We start from the raw sequence: 15,584 nt of genomic DNA on the forward strand, positions 1-15,584 counted from the left end.
TCCTCTTTGACATGTTAAGGACTTGGAACCACGATTCTCTTACTATGATGTACCTATGAATCACCTGGGGGTCTTGTTGAAACATAGATTCAGATATGGCAGGTCTGGGGATGGGGCCTGAGGCTCTTCACTTCTAATAGGCATCCAGGTGAGACTGATACAGCTGGCCTAAGAACCTCACTTTGAAGATTTAGGACCTAGAGCAGTGGGCTACACACTGGAAACTCTTGGGGAGCCTGCCAAATACCAAGCCTTGTCCAGCCCCAAACCAAAGGGATCAGCATTCTGTGGGGATAGGGACCAGACGTGAGTACTTCTTTAAGTTCTCCAGGTAACTTTAATGTAGAGTCAAAATTGAGAGTTGCTGAATTAGAGGCTCAGAGAAATTAACTGGCTTGCCCAAGGGCACTTGACTTTAAATGAGGTAACATTTTTGCTTGCCCGATATTTGAAAATGGTCTTAAAAACTGTCAATAGGCAGGGCGCAGGCAAAGGTAGTTTCCAGGATGACAGCAGAGAGGAGGAGGGGAGGAGAGGGGAGGAGAGGAGGAAAGAGGAGTTGAACGTATTCACACACAGTGATAGCCATACTGGTCAAGGGAACACAGATAAAACAGGCCGCACGGCACATTGCTTTGTCCCTGTGTGAAAATCCCTCTTATGACTCTTTCTTTCCTCATCAAAGCAACGGGGCAAAGAGCCTCTTGGAAGGGATATTTAAGTTCAGAAATGTGCACTACCTTCAGCTCCTTTGAGGAATCGCACCATGATGAAAGCCTAGAGGCTGGGTAATCACATTTGGCTTCCTTTCTGCCTCTTGGGACCTTGGAAAAGTCATATTTATGGGACTAGGCAAAATTTCTGACCCAGGGATTTCTGTCTTGAATAAGACCAAGCTAAGTCAAGAAGGAGAAGAAAAAAAAAACTTTGGGGAAATTATGGGACAGTTCCGGATTCTGGGGGGGTCTTCTAAATGTGTGGAACCCAACATTGTGAATATAAGGCCATTTTCACCTGGAAAAACACACGAATTTCAATGACATTTACGCAATTGTTTAACCACAGTCGTTCAAGATCAGGTCCATTTTCTCACTCTGCAGATCCAGTGGAGAATAAACCCCCCTGGGCTGAAGACCTTGGCTGTGTAATTTTGGACATCCTATCTCAAAGAGGAAGTATGGGAGGAGTTGGACGGCTCCCAGACTAAGCAGATGGCAGCTGCAGAGGGTACGTGAGGTGCAGATTCACTCCTGGGAGCCTCATCCTTCTAGGTAGAGGATGTGAGGGGCCAGGGTCTGGTGGGTTCTGGGAACAATGTGAGCTCATGTGAAAATTCACAACATTGAACATGCAGGAAGAACTCTGCGTTTTGCCAAATGTTTTCAATGGCTTAAATTCAAGCATGACTTTTCCCCTACCTCTATTCTTTTGGGATATTCTTGAGGTCATTTCATTTGGTTTCTTTACTCTGTCCCTCTTGGACTCCCTTTTGGACAACAAAAAAATATGAATCACGCCCTAAAGGACATTAGGCAGATGTTCTGAAAAATAAATAAAACTTTGAGGACTCTAGTTTCTGTGGGAAGCATCTTGCCAGCCTTCGTTCAGCTGGGCTTTTGGCCCCACAGAGTTCTTTCTCAGGAGCTCCCAAGTGTGATCCGGACCCTGCTGATCAGTGTCCAATGGGGTCACACGTTCTACACTTACGGAAGCTTGCGATTGTGTCCCAGGAGGGGATGGTGGAGCCACTGTGGTCCAGCCATCCCTCATTTTGCAGACGAGCAGAAGTCAGCCATGCAAGGCCACACGGTGATGCCGAGGAAGCAGTGGGGCTAGAGCCCTGACTCCCAGATCAGCAAGCAGCCCCCTCCCACACCAGGCCACCCCACTTCTCAACTGAACACGGAGCAAGGGGCTGAAATGAGTTCACTTGCACTTCCCAGAACAAGAAGCTACCATATGATGTGGATTAAGTGACAAAGAAGTTCAGAAATATTCATGAATTATTAGGCTGTTTGATTTATATAGAAGCTCTTTCTAGAAAGATTTCCAGCAGCTGGCTGTGTGGTGTTTCTCTTTACATTTGCTTCTGGAAAAGGAGCAGTGATACAAGACTGTGGTTGAAGTTTGTGACATCAGTGAGACCGGCAGCAGGGACGGCCAGGAAGCAGAGCTTCAATCTAGAATTGCCAGGAAGTCTTAGGATTCTTCTCTCTCTGTTGGGAGCTCACTGTAGGGTAAGTTCTACCACATGCAAACCAAGAATTCATTCGTACACATCTAATGGAGTACCCTTCTTCCGGGAAACATACATTGGACTCCGGTGGTGAATGCAGAGTAAAAAGGCAGGTCCTCCAGAGCTTTAGCATCAGAATCACTAGAGAGTGTGTTGAATGTACAGATCTGTTGTCCCTCAGCCCCGGCATGGCTGATTTGGTGTGGCTCTTGGTTGGCCCTCAGCAATTTGTTTTTTTAAAAAAAGCTTCTGATGTAGGTGATCCCGGTCCTACATATTCAGAAATGCTGGTCTAGTGGGCAGAGAGGTCCTTTGAGATAGTCACAACACATCTTTCTCTAACTTCTGGCTTTGTAGTCTATCTCCAGGAAGGGCAAAAGGTAACCCTTTGCTATTTCTTTCCCCAAAATGTCGGGGGGTGGGGAGGGATGAGGGAGCATGTTTGGATGGAGAAGTTGGTTTTAAAGTCCCCTGGAGTCCAACGTGGCCCTACTTCTCACATTTAGGAAACCTCTCCGCTAACCTCCTTTGTTCCAAGAAAAGAAGGCACCAAAGCTAAAGGGAAGGGAGAAATGTGTGAAACAACTTGCACTTTGATTCAGTTTTATAAGTAGGGATCACACACTGCTTACTAGGTAGTACACATCCTGTTAATAAGGTGAAACACACACACACACACACACACACACACCTCACAGAAGAAAAAAAACCCAAGCACTTTTGCATCTGTATTTCCAGAAGATACGGCCACCTAGTGTTACAGTAACAGTGAGAATCTTGGAAAGGGATCTGAGGTCACAGCGAAGCACCAGCCTAGCAAACAGACTTTCCTCCCAGGTTCCTGGCATTTTTAGAATGTTTTGCTTTTGTGTTTGTCCTGACTGCAGTAAATTAGCCGTGATATGAAAACACCTTTTCTCTTGTGTTGTGCCTAGAAAACTGTGAGCGAAGCCACAGCTGTGGGACGCACGGGGACAGTGTGGGCAGAGGATGAAGCCCCAGAGTGGGGGTGCCGGACAGCAAGACGGAGGTTTCTCTGGAAGGAGAGGTGAAAGAGGTCCAGAAAACAGAAGAGTAGAACATCTGCGGTGAGATGCTCAGTAACGAATCATGTCTAGGAGATTCCAAAGGCCCGGCCTCCAGCACTTCTTTGGACACAGGGAAAGGCACCACAGCCCCATAAAGAGCCAGCTCCGGCAGGGGCAGTGGGGCCTTATTTAAAAAGTTGTGCATGGGGGGGCCCTGGGGAGCTCAGTCTTTTAAGCGCCCGACACTTGATTTCGGCTCAGGTCATGATCTCACGGATTGTGGGATCGAGCCCCCCATTGGGCTCTGCACAGACAATTTGGCCTGCTTGGGATTCTCTCTCTCCCCCCCTCTCTCTGCCTCTCCCCGATTCGCACGAGCTCTCTCTCTCTGTTTCTCTCAAAATAAATAAATAAACTTAAAAAAAAATTGGGCATGGCATCATGCTTGTGGAGAAAGACATTACAATTCTCCTCTCTATGCCTTGGCATATGTGAGTCCTGGAGATATACTGAGAACATTTGCTGTCTCTTGTGGATGCTGGAAGATGCTAAGGTACAAACATGATTTTGATGTGAAAGTCCCTGAGAAAGTTATTGTTGATGAAATAACAGTGGGAGCTGGAGGTGGACCCTCCTTTCCCACACACTTCTAGATGGTTTCATAAGAGGAGGGGACGAGTTACTCTGACTTTATCGATCATCATTCCTCAGAGAATGCTGGAGTTTGTGAGCTGGAAAGGCTCTTAGATCTTTTCTCGTTACTTGCATCCATCTGCTTTGCTCTCCTCGCCCTGCCATTTTAACTAAAGGAGGAAAATCGGAGGGACTCACCCAAGGTTCTAGTGCTTTCTCTGTGTTTTCACTAGAAAATGGGAGCATTTTGGGTAGGATTCCTCCTTCCAGCTAATTTGAAATCAGCCTGGATGAAAAGGGTGCTCAATGTAGTTTCATCAATTATGACAAATGTACCACTCTGATCACTTCACATCTGTTAGAATGGTTGTCATCAAGAAGGGGGAACGTTGGCAAGGATCTGGAGAAGAGAGAATCCTAGTGCATGGTTGGTGTGAATGTATATTGGCTTAGCCCCTACGGAAAACAGTCTGGAGAACTCCCAAAAATCAAAAATAGAACTATTATATGATCCAGCAACCCCACTACTGGGTGTTTATCCAAAGGAAATGAAAAGATGTCAAAAAGATATCTTTAGTCCCAAGTTTATTGCAGCACTATTCCCAACAGCCAAGATATGGACACAACCTAAGTGTCTATCAAAGATGAGAGGATAAAGAAGATGTACTATGCACACACACACACACACACACACACACATAGGCACACACACACAAGGGAATATTATTCAGCCATGGGAAAGAAGGAAATCTTGCCATTTACAGCAACACGGATAGACTCTGAGGGCATTATGTTCAGTGAGATATGTCAGACAAAGACAAATACTGTACGATCGCACTTTTGAGTAGAATTTCAAAAAGTTGAACTTAGAGCAACAGACGGTAGAATGGTGGTTAAGGGATGTCGGAGGGTGCATTTGGGGAGATACTGGTCCAAGGAGACAAATCTCCAGTAAGAAAACAAAACCAGGTGCACCACTCTGGAATGCTGACAGTGGAGGAGGCTGTGTGTGTGTCAGGGCAGGGGGTATATTGGACCTCTCTGTACTTTCCATTCAAATTTGCTATGAACCTAAAACTTCTCTGAAAAGTACATCTACAAAGAGAAGAGGAAAAAAAAAAAGATCCACCTTTTTTTTGTGACAGTGAATTCAACACGTTCATTTTTACTTTATTTCTCTTTGTGATTGTAATTTTGTGGCTTTTCTTTATTCTAGAATATATATGGATCTGTATTCTCTATATGGGCTTACTACAACCAGAATGACGTCATTTTGAAGGACACATTACTGGATGTATCACTTGAATTAATGGAGTTTGAGAAGCAAAAAAATATCTCAGCCCTAAACCGATGTAGTTTTCAAATCAGCCACATCATCTCTCTGGATGCCAGGGTCCTCGTTGGCAAAGTGAGAGTATTGGACTAGATGGACTTCAATGTACCTGCAACCCTAAGGATCCCTGAGAGCAAATGTTTTGAATTGTTTTTCCCTGGCAGTGATGGTGAATCTGCACTTTGGCTCAGTGCTGTCTCATTGGGTCCTCATGTGACCCTCTTGAGGAGGGTGGTCCAAGTTCATGGTGAGGAAAGAGGCCTTGGCCAGCACTTTTAAGGATCAGACCTCTGAGTTCATTTGCATCTTGCTTTACTTACCTGAACACACAGTCTTGTTTTTAGAGGTGGCACGAGCCAGCCCACAGCCAGACATGACTTTGGTGTTTCCGGCTAAATCACAGTCCTGCCTGCATCACGGTGACTCAAAAGGGCTAAAAAATTGATGACCACAATTCAAGATAATGCAATGATTTGGGCACGGAAGACGAAAGTATCTAATAAGGCTTATAACAAAAAGTCTGTAATCCTGGAGGGACTTTGTACAATTCCCACAAGCATTTAAATAATGTGCTGAAAGTTTCTTATCATTTTAAATCAATAGAGCCATAGCTTTTACTCCTAATCATCAATTCAATCAAATATAATTTACTTGCTCAAACTACTATTGTATATAGGAAAAACTTACAACGTGAGGTTCTTGAATCCCAAACCCCCATGGTCAGCAGCCTTTGAGAATATCCCAGCAACATAACAGAAAGCAAGTTTAGGAGGATAGTTGACTTAACATTCTGGAAACACTCACGGTGGTGATTATCCAGACCCACCCCTCCCCCCAAATCTTTTCTTCACCTCCCTTTGAGTGAGCAAAGCTCTCCTCCAGGCTTCATCATGGAATTCTGCAAAGTTGCTGTGGGAATCCCAAATAGCCATATCAGAAAACAAAATCCCTTCCTTTCTTTCCTTTCCTACCTACCTACATTTCCTTCCTTCCTTCCTTCCTTCCTTCCTTCCTTCCTTCCTTCCTTCCTTCCTTCCTTCCTTCTCTCCTCCCTTCCTTCCTTCTCTCCCTCCCTCTTTCTTTCTCTACCTTCTTTTTTTTTCAGAGGGACGATGTTATGAAAGTACTGTGAGTAACAAAGAAGAGACAAAATAGCAGTAAACCCACTAAAATGCCTGTGTACCTCTAGTTTGACCTTTGACGGCAGTAGAGACATCGCAGACGCCAAGAGGATTATAGCATCAGGCCCTTGGGAAACAGAAAGCTGGCACTGGCAGTCTCTTCAAGGGAAACATCAAACAGCTGCCTCCAGTTGTTTCAAGTTTTAAAAACCAGGTACAATACATGGAAACCTTTTGTTTATTCCAAAGCACTCCACAGTGTGGACCGTTCTTACTCGCTGAACCAGGATAGGCTGTTAAGCAGATCCTGCTTCAGTCTGGAACGATGCTGTATTTTCTAAGACAGGCAGGTGGGACAATTTGGTGGACATAAATCCTGGATCAAAATAAGAAACCTGGGTTCTTGTTCTGGCTCCTTCGTCACTGGGCAGATCTTAAAACCTCTGTGTCTTTGTTTCTCTTTTTATTAAAAAAATTTTTTTTTTTTTTTTTTTTTTTTTTTATATTTCAATCAACTGTTTTTAAAATTACATACAGAATTTAAGTTTAATCCATTAAACTTTCAATATCTGATAATAAAATCAAACTTTAATGTATTTATTTCTGTGCTATGTTAAGTAAATTTCCTAATACCAAATAATTTCTAGATTCCTAAAAATATAAAAAACCAAAAGATAAATGACAAAATTGTTCACTTCTGCTCTCTTTTGCCAATTTCCTGTTGATATTACAATAGTGCTTGCTTTGTTTATTTTATCATTAATGCATAAAGGTTCACAAATTTTACATATACATTATTGACAATATCTTTTATCAATATAAAATTACTCATGAAATTCACTCATATTTTCTCTGCCTGCAGAACTATTTCTCACCAACCTATCCATACACACTCACAAATCAGCAAGCACACCCACATATGCTGCTATATGTGAATTGAAGTTTTAATTTTTTAGGTGTTAGCTTAAACACCAGTTCTTTAGCCATGGCTCCACACAAAGCCTCTCTCCCAATATTATATGCATACACACTGATTACTCTTTCTTTTATCTTAACTGCACATAATTTTGTGTAATTATTTGCTAAATACTTGGGTTCTTCAAGAAGTTTCACAAGGACAAGTACCAAGTCTATGCAATTTAGTGCTATATCCCCAGCATCAAAATGAATACTTAGCACATACTGAGAACCCAATGAATGAATGTTTATCCTTTATATTGTACTTGGTCTAACATTACTATTAACCATCTCTACTGTATTTAAAAAAAATTTTTTTTAACGTTTATTTTTTGAGACAGAGAGAGACAGAGCATGAATGGGGGAGGCTCAGAGAGAGAGGGAGACACAGAATCTGAAACAGGCTCCAGGCTGTGAGCTGTCAGCACAGAGCCCAACGCAGGGCTTGAACTCACGGACCTGACCTGAGCTGACGTCGGACGCTTAACCAACTGAGCCACCCAGGCGCCCCTCTCTTTTTATTTTTAAAAGGAGAGAGGCCAAGATGGAGGAAGACACAAATGGCTGCAAGATCCTTCTTCTCCTTGTCATTCCCCATAGTCAAATCTACTCTCCAAGTACTGATCATTTTACAGTTACATTACTGTCCATGGCTCGTCTCTGTGTTCGCCTTCCAGAGAATTTTTTAAGTCTATTTAAAAAAATTTTTTTTAACGTTTATTTATTATTGAGAGACAGAGAGACACAGAGCATGAGCAGGGGAGGGGCTAAGATGGAAAGACCCAGAATCTGAAGCAGGCTCCAGGCTCCGAGCTGTCAGCACAGAGCCCGATGCGGGGCTCGAACTCAACAAACCGCGAGATCATGACCTGAGCTGAAGTCGGACGCTTAACCGACTGAGCCACCCAGGCGCCCCTTTTAAGTCTATTTTGGATGCTGTTCACTTTCACATCAGATTCAGCTGCTTAATTTGGGCTTTTCATGTCCTCCGCCAGTACTTTTACCTTGTCTGGTTTCAATGTTTCGAGAAAAAAAAATAGCCTCTCTGTGCTGGTCCTCGGTGGGGACGCGAGGCCACAAGGTGTGCACGCTGCTCAGAAATATGTCCTGAGAGGTGGTGCGTCCCTCACCTCTCTGTGCTCCGTCATTCCCCTTTGTTATTTGCATCCGTCATTTAGCTACATGCTTCCCAAATACTTTCATAGAACTTGAGTCTCTTATCAGCTTCCCCCGCATTCGCCCTGGGACTTTTTATTGTAATCTTTCTATGTGGCTGTAGCTCAGGAAGCTCCAGTGTTCACACTCTTTGACAACAATGTGGAAACCAGTGTTCACTTGCGCTTCTCTGCCCATCCTCTGAGACTAGTCCTAAAGGCTTCCAGAAAAGCTTTTGTAGCCTTAGCGCTCCTTGAATGCTGAAGCCTGCAGGTGAACCAGCCACGTTCTGTAAAGACCAAGAAGCCTACTTACAGGCTTTGTGTCAGAGCCAAAATCACAATGAATATTTGAAATCTTTGAAATTATATGTTGTTGTCTGTAATATTTTAAAACTTTTAAAAAAGTTTACTTATTTATTTTGAGAGAGAGAGAGAGAGAGAGTATGTGTGTGTGTGTGTGTGTGCGCGCGCGCGCGCACAGGGGAGGAGCAGAGAGAGAAGGAGAAGAGAGAGAATCCCAAGCAGGCTCTGTGCCATCTGCACAACCCACAAACTATGAGATCATGACCCGAGCTGAAACCATGAGTTAGCCGCCTAACCGATTGAGCCACCCAGACTCCCGTGTTTGTGATTAATAACAACAACAGCCGTGCTTAATCTAGCAGAGAGCGGTGGAACTTCTCTGTGGAAGGGAAAAGTTTAGGGCAAGCCATGATGTGACGGATGAGGAAGACCTAGAAATTGGTGGCCAGATTTCACTCACAACTAGGTGTCTTTGAATTTTAAAAAGTAGTGATGAATCCCAGACATTTATGCAAAAGTATCATGCTTCAACTATAATTTAATAAGTGACTATAACAGTCTCTGGGTCATTCAAGTTGCTGCTTGGCACACAAAGTGTATCGCAATTAAAAAATAACCACACACACACACACACACACACACACACACACACTCAAGCCTTCTTTGTTATATCACCATCAAAGTTCTCCAAAGTCCCCTTCAAAAAATATTCCTAAAGGTCCATTTTCCTTCTTACTTCAAAACTGTTTTCTAATGGAAATATGTTAGGAGGCTTTTATTTGTTTTGTCAAGAAATCTTGACAAAAGAGAGGAGGAGGCTTTCTTTGCTTCAGCCCTCGCTGTTAAAATCCTAATGAAATATTTCTTGTTCCTTGAAGACTGTTGTATAAAGAAGATTTGATTTTCCTGAGTAACTGGAAATATCTTCGGGAGGACATGTCTTGCACTCAAGATAGCCTCTGGGTTTTTGGACTTTATGTGAGGAGATCAATTAAAGCAGTTTGCCGCCTTTGTGTTTTCTTCCCAGACCTAGTCTAGCTGTTTCATGTTACCTCTTGTCTCTGGCACTCAAGAAGCTGTGAAGAGCGGGCCAAGGAAATGCTAGGCTTTTTCAAGTGCAGGATGAGTGTCCTTCACTGAAATGAATGCAAGCTGCTGTGGGGGAGTTTCCTTACATCAAAATCCCTTAAAATGAAACTTACAAGCTCATTGTTTTCCTGCCTCATTACACACAAATAATTTGTGAATTTATATTGTAATTTTTCTTCTAGCCGAATCAGAGCCCCACGATTTTGCAAGTAATTCCACACAGAAGCCAATGGAACACACATTCTGGAGACTTCCACTGCAATCAATAAGTTCGCTGTTGCTGTCGGCCTGTGCAATTTCTCTGATTAACCTGTGAAAAGTGTTCTCCTTCATGAATGCTGTTCAGAAATAAACAGATATCGTAAAAGGAGACAAGGGCAGGTTCCAGAACTCAAATTCTTGGTGATCTTAAATGATGATGTATGAAAGAAAGAGAGAGGCAGAACAATTTGATTTGCTCCAACTAGGCTGACCTAGAAAGGAGAAGAGCAGAAAAATTGCTTTGCCTAAGCAAACATGACATCAAGTCAGACAAGAGCAGTATTCGCAAAATGTAATATCGAAGCCTCACTTAAAATATACATAGTCTGGATCTGAAAGACAATTAAATGCCGGTAATAAAAAAGTCTTTGCTCATTCTGCTTTTCTATTGCCATTTTCTACTACTTGCTGGCAAAAGCTTCTACCTCCTCCTTTCAGATACTGTCCTAAGATTTGGAGTGGGACTCCTTTGCCCTGATTAAATTAGGACTGAATTCAAAGTTCAGTTAGGCAAAACAGCCATCCGACGCTAAAAATCAAGCTGACTTCCGAAGCGATACTGGTTTTCTGGGACAATACAGACACTCTCTTTGTAACAAAAACTTAGAGTTCTCTTAGAACTCTAAAAACATTTAAGCACAATCTTCACCAGTATACGGTCTGAGTGGAATCATAGCTACTTTTGTCTGGCATTCCCCCAAAGTGCCGTGAGCTCCTTGATTAGCCACCCGTACTTGGTTCCTATTGGCGTTCCTATTGGTTCAACAGATATGTGTTGAACGAATGAAGGATTTTCCTCTTCTTTTTCACGTACAGTCTGTCTTAGAGTTGGAGACAGGAAGGAGACAGGTTTTTATCAATTTAAAACACTTGCCTTGGTCATACACGTTTGTGTACTCACATGTCCATTTTCACTGTGTGAAATGTCCATTACTCACATGTCCATTTTCACTGTGTGAGACACAGAGGGACACATGTCCCTGCCTTTTTGACAGCAGACTTGGTCATATGACCTCCTCTGGCCCACGAGCTGTGAACGGTGTGCTGTGCCAGGAGGGGACGTCAATGACTATCTTTGCCCCAGTCTCTATTACCCCCCACTACCTAACAGGGGAAGCTGTGGATGATGGCTGCTCTGGGACCCTGGGTCCTGGAGTGAAGGGGATGATCATGTGCAGCTGACCCCCAGAAAACTCACAGAGGATACTTGGCATGACTGAGAAATAACCTGTGTTCTTTGTGAGCCATTTTGGGATCTGTTTGGAGATGCCACGTTGCCTAGCTTGGCTTATCCAGATCGATAAAGTATTGGAAAAGCTCCTAAACATATTACACAAACCCAACTTCCAAAAAATTATTTGTTAACCAGCAATAGGATGGTGCTGCTGCAGCTGCAGATTCATTCATTTACTGTCGACCAGACTTTTTTTTTTTTTTTTTTAATAGCTTGGCCAATCTTTTAGGTGTTAGAAAATACCCATGGAGTCGGAGCCTTTGACCATAACGACCATGAATGAGCTTAAGTGATAAAATTATTGTGTATTGCAGATATCTTTCTACCTTTAACATTTATGAAGCAAAGTCAATTTTCACTCAAACAGGTTTCTTTTCATCTGGTTTTCTCCACAATGTTTATGCCTGAGGTTTATCGCTAGCGGTAAAGAGTGTCCAAGTACGTTATGGGAATAGGGAAATTCCCAGTGCTTTAAAATGTACTCCATGGGCCCCAGAGTCAGTTAAAAGCTGATTGATTATACGGCAAATGCATCAAAACTAGTATTTATGAAATATCCCATTTCTTCAGCTCTATCTCTCATAAGCGTGAACATCACATTTGGGAGTTGCGGTGCGAATATCTCAGACAGCGATGAGAAAAAAAATCACTGCAGATTTTCCATGACAAAGAGAAGGTTCTTTAAGCTGCTCAGTAAGTTAATAAAAGATCTATGTCAACTGATGCCTCTCGTGAACACATATTTTAAAAGGTATGGTTTAAGTAGTTTAGTACGGCTTATCTATGCAGGCTTTCATATTCAAGTCACCAAAACACTTATTATATAGCTGGATGAAGGACAAATACTCTGAATGAGTGTGTAGGTGGACTTTGTCATCTGACCGGGTCATAACCGACAACAAAGTTTCCGTTTACCATGGGTTCAAGATATGGGCATAAAGCTCTGTCTGCAGAAGAGAGAATGGGCTAGGGGATCACCTATTCCAAAGATGCTACCGATGTTTCAATGTTTTCAGTTTGCATACTGGGTCAATGATAATTCATTTGTTAATACATCTTCCACATATTCTTTACTGGTGTAATCTATCTTAGATTACAAAATCAAACTCCTATTTCCTGTACGCTAACATTTTATGGACTCTGTGCTTGATGTTATTTCCTGGAGGAGACAGAATGGGTCTAACAGGTTTGATAAGCTGTGCTTTTTTGCACATAGTAACTCTTGCCTTTTTGATGATGCTACCACTAATGATACACTGTGATATAGACTGTATATGGGAGTTAATGTTACTAAATGCCATGCAGTGGAGACCTCAGTACATACATTGTGGATTGACCGAGGCATAAAGAATGAATCAATGTGAGGTTAGCTGAAATCTAGGAATGCTGAAAGAGATGTTCATGTCTCAGGGGAAAATAAGCATATCAACATACCATCAAATAGACAGGAAATCTGTACAGCCATACTTGTTGTCTGAAAGTATAACATTTCATTTTAGGACACAGTCAGAGGTCAGCAAAGCTCTAGCTTAAATGTTTCTGAGGACGAAGGACAGTTTAACTTAGAGTTGAAAGTGGTTTTGTTGGTAGAATTCCCCCAACATGATTTCAGATCACTTATACCTGAACGGTGCAAAAAATACCCCCTTTAAAATGTGTAGCATGACTTTATTTCATTGAGAGTCATGATTCTCAGAATGTGTCGTAAGGCAGTGGGGATGGAACGGGCTTCGGTTTCTCCCAGGGAAACCGTAGCCAGTGGAGTGATTCCTTTTCTTTCTCCCCAAGGCATACAACCCAACGCAACTGACCATAGCCTCGCCTGAGCTTAAAGAGAGGTCCACCTACACTTTCCCAGTTCACTGTCCTTCCACATTCCTGAAAGAATAGCTTCTCAAGGTGTACTGAGCTGACAATGGCATTCCATCCAGGGTCCCAATGGTGCATACCACTGAATTTGATTTTGTGCATCCTCCAAGCCCCTGGAATAAGCAGAATATGCTGCAGACAACCCATCATTTTACATGTTTGTCTTTCGCTGTTCCCTACTTGGCCCTCACCAACCACAAGCCTCCTAAGTGGAAAGAAGCCTGTGCCGGGCGGCTCTCCCAGCTACCACACGCGGCTGATGTTGCCCAGGGAAGGGCAGAAACCAAAAGACCGAATAAGTTGGGTGGCTTGGTTTTACTGTTTTGTATTTTCTCCCTGCTTTGAAAGTTCACTGTATTTTGCTGCTATTATTACCAAGGGTTCACTGAAAATGAAACTGGGGTGTCTCAGTGGGGTTTTGCAGTAAACAAGACAAAGCAGGTTCAGGCAAGACTGGGCAGTTCACAATCTGAAGTGGATTGAGCGGCAGCCATTTGTTGGCTGGGGTGAACGGGGCATAATTTATTCAGCGGCCACAGAGGCTGAAAGCCAGTCTGGCCCTGACCCATTTATCTTTAGAAAACTAATTAAAGTGAAGAATCTGGTTTACTGTTGTTACTGAGGTTTTACTTTTTCCTGCTCAGGCCAAGCAAAGACTGAGGTAGGGATGTGTGTGTGTGCGTGTGTGTGTGTGTGTGTGTGTGTCTGGGTGGAAGGTGGGAAATATCAGTTTCACCTAAAGACAGTGGCTGAAGCTCTAGATAATAAAGTAGTTTCTTAAATACAGCCTGACATCCTTTTGAAATGCAAAATAGTGGATTTAGCCGGATGCACAATCCTTTGAGGTGACAATGAAATGCCATGGCAATTTAAAATGAACAACAGTTTCCCCGAATCCCTGCAACCAAGGCATCCTAAATCACACCAAAATGGCCCCGAAGAGGTATAGAAGAGCATTTTTATGACCAGCATTTGACTCTGAAACTGGTATTAACCATCAGGCAGAATGATACCAGGAAGTGGGTCGCTTTGTCCATTTTGTTTCAGAATAACAAAATAAAGTGCATACATATCGTGATAATTTATAAGTTCTTAAATCTGTATGTAATAATGTCAATAATTCATATTTAGCACCAATAGCAAACAGGTGAATTTCAAAAGTAGCACTGTATTTTTGAAAGAATCATATACAATAATGGATATCTGATTTTTTTTTTTTTTTTTTTTTTTTTGGCTCAGTTACAGGAGATTATGGGATGCCAGCAGGGAAGTTCTGCAGATTGGGTGGGGGTGGAGGAGGATAGTATGATTTACCTTCCTTCCAATTTGTTCAAGGAAGTCATTCCCTTTGGGGGAAAGCCACAAGGCCCCTGCTAACCATCAGAAAAGGAGATCAGATGGGTTGGAAAACCTGGAGCCATCAGGAGAATGTGCTGGGAAAGGCAGGCACATACCATCTGAGCTGGAGCTACCCTAATTTTATCACATGAGCCAAACTAATAAAACCCTGACTTGTCCTACCCATGATGTTTTCTCCCCTCACTCTCTATTTATTTATTTATTTATTTATTTTTAATTTTTTTTTTTAACATTTATTTTTGAGACAGAGAGAGACAGAGCATGAACGGGGGAGGGGCAGAGAGAGAGAGGGAGACACAGAATCGGAAACAGGCTCCAGGCTCTGAGCCATCAGCCCAGAGCCCGACGCGGGGCTCGAACTCACAGACCGCGAGATCGTGACCTGAGCTGAAGTCGGATGCTCAACCGACTGAGCCACCCAGGCGCCCCTCACTCTCCATTTAGCATCAGGAGGCCTTAAGCCATCTGTCTTCGCTGTTCCTTCTTTAAGGTCTCCTCTTCCAGAGTGGTCCTGTTCCAGATTTACCTCCTAACTTTCTTTTTCTCATTCCAACTGCCCTGGGCTCAGTTTGTGATGACAAATGGGAATACTACTCAGGGGACAATTTCCTTTTAAAGAAATGAATTTTAACAGAGCAATTCAGGCCTGAATTGAAGGCCAAGCAGGCAGGGAGCACCATGATGTCATAGGCGTGCTGCATGGATAAACATGTGCCTATCAGGGGACAGTCCTTTTCACTCCTGGGTCCACAATGCTACACAGGGTTCAACACTTTATTAAAAGATATTATCAGTATGGGATGCTAGTATGAAAACCAGATTAGAGAACTTAACTATCTGATTATTAGGGTTAATATAGAAAGTCAGCTAAGGTAACCTGGGTGTGCTGTCCTCAGCCCCAACAAAAACCACTTTGTAGTAAAAAATATCCAGCGTTCCGATGCTCTAAGAGACATCAGTAACTTCAAGAAGGAAGAAAAAAAAAAAAAAGAGTAAACAACCTA

At 42.8% G+C, this 15,584-nt stretch overlaps 1 protein-coding gene across 2 annotated transcripts in view; it reads right to left on the bottom strand.

Annotated features, from left to right (window-relative positions):
- GPC6 (glypican 6) overlaps window positions 1-15,584 on the bottom strand; it is a 1,126,333-nt gene that overhangs the window by 71,657 nt on the left and 1,039,092 nt on the right. The window lies entirely within an intron of this gene.

This window comes from Neofelis nebulosa, chromosome 1 (genome assembly GCF_028018385.1).
Source record: "Neofelis nebulosa isolate mNeoNeb1 chromosome 1, mNeoNeb1.pri, whole genome shotgun sequence".
In the NCBI taxonomy this organism is placed as follows: Eukaryota; Metazoa; Chordata; class Mammalia; order Carnivora; family Felidae; genus Neofelis; species Neofelis nebulosa.